Genomic DNA, 6,367 nt, shown 5'->3' with positions numbered 1-6,367 from the left:
GAACGTGTGCCTTTATGTGCATCCTCTTTCAGAGACAGAAACTCTGTTCCTGGTGCTCTAAGAAGTAGCTGCCTTCACTGTGTCTTTTCCAGGATGAGTGAAATCTCTGGAAATTAATTTATCTGCAGGCATGATGTATCTGGAAGCTTAATGGGCCCCTAGACTAACTGGTAGGTGTATATCTCCTTTTTGACTGAGAATTTTTAGCAATAAATGTATTGAATGCTTTAAAAATTAATTTTTCGTATTCAAAAGCTGTGTCTAAATTATCAAACCATTTTGAAGTGTGACCAAAAGGAACTAAGAATACAAATATTTCTTATATTTGGATATCATCTGAAATGGGTGAAAGGTTAACTCAAAAGTACCAGCATAACTTTTATTGCTGCTTTAAAAAAAAACAAAAAACACCCCCCACCCCCCCCCCAAAAAAAAAACCAAAAACTTTTGAGCTGAGGATAAATAAAATAATTAGCACAGCCATAACAAATAAAACACAGACATAGCTCTGGTATCTTCATCTGCTTTCAATTCCTTTTTGCTAAAGAGTTTCATTTCGGTGTGTCCTATCAGTCTGTTCCTTCTGCTGAGAAAATCCTAAGTATGAATAGGTGATAAAAGTAGATAACAATGATAACAAGTAAAGGGCAAAGCCATTGTTCAGCCAGACACTTCGTTGTATATTACTGTAACAAAATTATATTTTCTGCATCTGCATCTGAGCATCTGTGTCAACTGAAGGAAAGACAAGAAATATTATATGAATTGAAGTCAAAATCTGAAACTGCAGAAATTATTTCTTCTAAAATGCTGAGCAAGCATAATGTCAGGGTTTTTTTGATTGGAAGTACACGTGCCACTAGAGGTCCTTCATGGTCAGATTATGTTTTCCTCCACGGCATTTTGGGAGGGTTTTTTCTATTCTTTTATCCGTTGTATACTTGAGAACTATAATTTCTAAAGATGCTTCTTTTGTTTAATGTATTAAATTCTTAGAATAATAGAGTGATTTTATTGTGATTAAACCTTTTCTGGGAAGATACCAGTATGATTTTTCAGATAGCATTTCTTCAGTAAAAGCTCTTGTTTTATTATGAAATAATAAATGTTATTTATTTTTACTTCTATAACTGCATTTGTTCAATTTTCCGATTTTTCATTGTCTTATTCCATGTCTTCAACATAATCACTTTTTTCTTAGAAAAATGAAGGAAACAAATGTCAAACTAATGAGTGAAATTAGGATAAACAACAGGAGCAATGAAACAAGATGTAAGTTTGTTTTTTTCTTCTGTGTCATTAGTTTCTTACTTTTCCTAGTCAGAAATTGGTCTAAAGTGTCTAGACACTGTTTGGAAGAACTGTGCAGCCTTGGGACTGACATTAAATTTATCACTGCAGAACACAACGTAATTTATTGGGAAATTAGCAGCAGATTCATAGCTCATTAGTTGGAAATGATTAGGAACTAAGGCAAAGAAATACTTGCTGTTCCTGGGGTGGTCATGAGCTGGAAAGCCCCGATAGCTGCACAGAGGGCAAATGGAATCACAGAACACATCAGCTGAAATCAAGACAGAGATGTGTTATACTGTACAAAGTTCTGGGGAAACTTCTGGAAAAGTGGGCTATGTGCTGATTACTTGTATTCGAGACAAATGTGCAGAAAGGTGCAAAAAGATCTGTGGGACACCATGGGTTCATTGCAAAGGCCCTGATAGCCAAAAGATTCCTTACTATCCTGTACTTTAAAAAAAAAAAAAAAGAAAAAAAAATCTGCAAATGAAGGAAATCATGTTTTTAAATTAAAATATTGTAATATTGTCTGAAATTCTCTAAATAAAATTTAATCTGAGAAATATAACAGTAAGATATTCCATGGAAAAATACACCTTATGTCTGCACTGCCAGATCCTGGGGTGCAGGGGTAGTTCTGCTTCCTCTACTAAGAAGGAAATGTGAAGAAAGGTGTGTTTTCACATGGTAATGTCAAAGAGGGTATCTACTAAGCAAAAGCAACTGAATGTGGAGGGGTGAGAATTTCAATATGTGGTGAGTTTAATTTGTGACAAAATACCAGTAATGGAGTTTAGGCACTTGATTGTTATTGAAAATCACCAGAGCCAGCAGAACTGGTAAGGCAGATGCATTTTGGGGGCAGTCAGTACAAGGTCACACAAGTCTGTGCATCTGTAATTCTGATCTCACACACCATCCTCACTTCCCACTCACCTGAAATGTGACCCCCCTGCTTGGAACTGTGCCCAGACAAAAAAAAAAACAAAGTGGGGTTTTGTTGCAAATTTAGTGTTTCCAAGGCCTAAATAAACCAATGTGGGTGTTACTTTCAGTAATAACTAGCAAAATCTCAAAGCACTCTGGCTTTGCACCCAGTCCAAACAGAGCTCCCTCAAATCTTTAACCTTCCAGCTCTGACACAACAAATATAATACTGAAAGAGCAATTGGGACAACTGGAGATTACAGCTTCAAACCATGATCTCAGTCTCAGAAAGGAAGACATAATAAAGCCCAAGGACCATCAAAATTTAAGCCTATTTAGCAAATGTTGAAGACTCTTTTTTTTTAATCAAAACTCTCTGTCCCTGAAATAAAAGAAAATATTCTTCAACCCCCTGACAGATTTATTTATCTTAAAAGAACTGTGTTCTCACAGTAGTTTCATGGAATAGCATCTAATACCTCTGACAGGATCCAGTAGATCCTCTATAACAGGCAAGTTCTGCTCTTTGGACTATACAGAAAAATTTAGGATTTTAGTCATAAAAAGAAAGTCATGAACGAAATAGTCATTTTAGTACATTGACCCCATTTTTTCTTTATCAGAACACCCTATGACACTGCATTCAGCCTTGCTATTACATGAAAAATAAAATCTGTAAATTTAATTGCAAAACTTGCCAGCCTGAGATCTTTCTTGATTAAGGCTGTGTAGTATTCATTTTAGTTTACTTGCTTGTCTGTGATGGGATAGTGTTAGAGTAATTGAGACTTAGAGTAGTGAAAGCCAGAATCCACAATTCTATGCAGGAGTGTGAATGACAGACTTTGCCTTGTGTGGTGCATCTTTAAATCTTACCACTCACATACAGACTAGGGCTGAGAAGAGTCTAACTGGGCCCTGACTAAAGCAGGTTTAGGGGTAGGATAGTATTTTACAGGCAGGTGAGACCCATGTTTCCACTCCCTTTTTAACAGAAGAGTTGGGACACTCTTTCCATGATTGTTTTTACACCTTGCTGGCACTGGCACTTTTCCTTCACACCCTGGTGAAAAACTTGTAGGTAACATCATCTAAGGCAGCATTGCAATGGTCCACCACAAAAAAAACATGGATTCTAGGCAGAAGAAATTCTTCAATTAAATCAACTAGTGTAATTTGAAAAGAGTTCAGACTCTTTTTTCAGACACACAGCAGTTTCAGACACACAGCAGCTCATCCAACTGGATTTGCACTGTTGTAGATTTGGGCTGCATCAATGCAATATTATTAAGACAGGCACCCTAGGATATATCCAAAGATATTCATAGAATTGCAGAATAGCTTGAGTTAAAGGGGATCCCTGGAGGCTATCTAGCCCAAACCACCACTTAAAGCAGGGTCATCTTGAGCAGGTTGTTCAGGATCCTGGCCTGTTAAGCTTGAATATCTCCAAGGCTGAAGATTTCACAATTCTTTGTGTCCTTGTTCCAGTATCTAAGTATCTAGTATCTAAGTATCAGTATCTAAGTATCCTCACAGTACAATAGAAATCAATCAATCAATCAATCAACCAATCATTTTCCCTACTCAGAAATTCCCTTGTTTCAGATTGTGATTGTCAGCCTTTCTCATTATGCTGTGTGCCATCAGGAAGATGAAGACTGCAAAAAGATCTCCCTTTTCATCTCCAGCTTCCCTCAGCTTCACCTTGGCTGTCATGTGCTGCAGACCCCTGACCATCTCCATTGCTGGACACCCTCCTAAGTGTCATTGTCATTCTTGTACTGGAGAGACCAAACCTGAACACAGCAATGAAGGTGATCATGCAGATTTCAGCAGTTTTAATAATTATTGTCTCAGAAACAGAGATTCTGCCAGGTCCCTTCTGAAGACTTGCATTCTCTTACTGCTCTATTGACTCTTCATTATTTTTGTGCTCATATCTACATTGAAAGAAGTGTTACTTATTCTTAGGAAAGACTTTGTTCTTGAAATAAAAACATGCCTTCTGATATTTTAAATACTACTTGGAGGAAAAGCATTCTGCAGAAGCATATTAGCTGTTAACACAAGGAGAAGGAAAAACAGAGTATCAATTTCAGTGTGGATCTAAGACCAAATTTTTTTTCTTCCTTTTAGTATTTGGCAATCCAACAAAGCATAAGTAATACCAGACATTGGAATAGTGTAAAATAAAACTATTCTACGTACAAAAAGATACTGTAGAGAAAAGATATTATATAAATAATTTAGAGGTAAACAGCTTCTTTTTTTTCTAAAATTCCTCCATATCCAAAAGCCATTTCATTGAAATTTCTAGCTTGAAGAAATTTTACTTAAATAATATGCTCATGTCTCATATCAATTCCTTCTTAGAAAAATAATTATCTTTTTTCAAAAACATTTTTTTTCAATATTAAGTATTTAAAGGGGGGGGGGGGGGGAAATATCTCTGTTCTTTTACCCATGTTGGAGTTTAGTAGTTTGTATTTTTATTCTGAACAGTTCCTAAACACTTTCCTTAAGCGAGGAGAGAAAGACAAAGGTTTTGCACAAGTAGAATAAAAGCTGAAGAGGTTAGGTGTCAACGAGACCTGTGGAGCTGCATTCCACTCTCTGTTTTAATCTTGGCAAGGCATTCCACTAATGAGTAAATGATGCAAGCTGCACCTTGATTGTAGCATTCCTTTAGTTGAACTTTCACCTTGTGGGAAGATGTTGGAAGACATTTTGAACTTACGGTTTAATATACATTCCAAAGGAAAATGTTTAGTTGTTCTCAAAAAGTAACACAAAATAAGCAATGTTAATCACACGTTTGTTTTCAATATCACTGTAAGAAAAAATATTGATCTTTGAGACACTTGCAGAGCTTAGTTGCCAGGTTAGAAAAATATCAGGTACCCACTTAGCTTCATGTGTTGAAGTGCTTTCCTAATAATTTTTCACCCAGAAGTGTAACCAGATAATTTTCGTCATTCCTAATCCTATTATGAATCCATCATAGGACTTAGATATTTTAGGACTAAAATTGACCACAGAATTCTCTTTATCTGATAGTCTTAACATATAAGCAACCTTAGTAAATTCAGTGTTATGTTGAAATATAAGGTAATGAGAGGGGAATTATTCTTTTGTGGAGGTGGGGAAGGTTTAAAAATATATCCACTTTTCTGAAAGCTTAGCTGCTTTATGATAAAGTGCGCTCTGTGTTTCAGATTTTATGTCCTTTATAGCAGTGTAAGGTAGTAATAAGTTTGCAAATCATTGGGTTGACCAGAATTTTATTTGGTCTTTTCCTTACAACTTTTTCTTGCCTTGTCTTCAGTCCTAGAATCTTCCAAAAAAAAAACAAAGTTAGGTCTTTCCACAGGAAACACACAGGCAGAGAGTGTCTGTCCAAGACTGAACAACCATGGTGTAACAGGGCGTTATGATTGCTGCTTTTTCATGCTGTTTGGGTATGATAAATGAGATATCCCATGCCAGAAAACTGGCATTACATCTGTGAAAGAAGAAGAATGGTTAGACTGATTTACAGGAATCACTTGCATGACTTTTTTACTAAGTCACTGTTTTATGAAAACCATCATTTTCCTTGTGTGCCCTGTTTCTTTTGTTTACATTTCTTTTGTGTGTGATCTCTGTTTGCCACACACATTTTTCATTTCCCCCCTCCCCAGCAATCCTTGATCCATCAATATCTTTTAGTCCATCACTGCTCAGTGCACTTATACCACAAAACCCCTTGTCAGTATTGCCCAGCCCTCCAAACCAGTGATATCAGCCATAAGGTCAGCAGCCACAACAAATGTCTCAGGCTACAGTGACCACTTCCAAGACACCTTCTGGTTCTATAACCAGTGTATACAAATCAGTGGTTGTTCAATTCTCTCAGCGTGCTAAGGAGGGAACTCCTGTTATCTCCATTGCATTAAGAGCGAGTTAAAGACTTTTTCAAATAGCTCTCATTATTTTTGCATTATGAAAAGGCCATTGTGTTTCCTGGAGCTGTAAATAGTACAGTATCTTAGACAATGCATGCTTAAGAAAAAGAACTTCCTAAATTTGTAGTCAGATATGCACTTACTTGTGTTTTGACCCATCTGGAACTGTCACACCTTTTCCCGTTTCCTTGCAAGTC

Source organism: Cyanistes caeruleus, chromosome 3 (genome assembly GCF_971803275.1).
Source record: "Cyanistes caeruleus chromosome 3, bCyaCae1.hap1.1, whole genome shotgun sequence".
In the NCBI taxonomy this organism is placed as follows: domain Eukaryota; kingdom Metazoa; phylum Chordata; class Aves; order Passeriformes; family Paridae; genus Cyanistes; species Cyanistes caeruleus.
The sequence above is the reverse complement of the archived record's forward strand: the minus strand, read 5'-3'. Positions refer to the sequence as shown.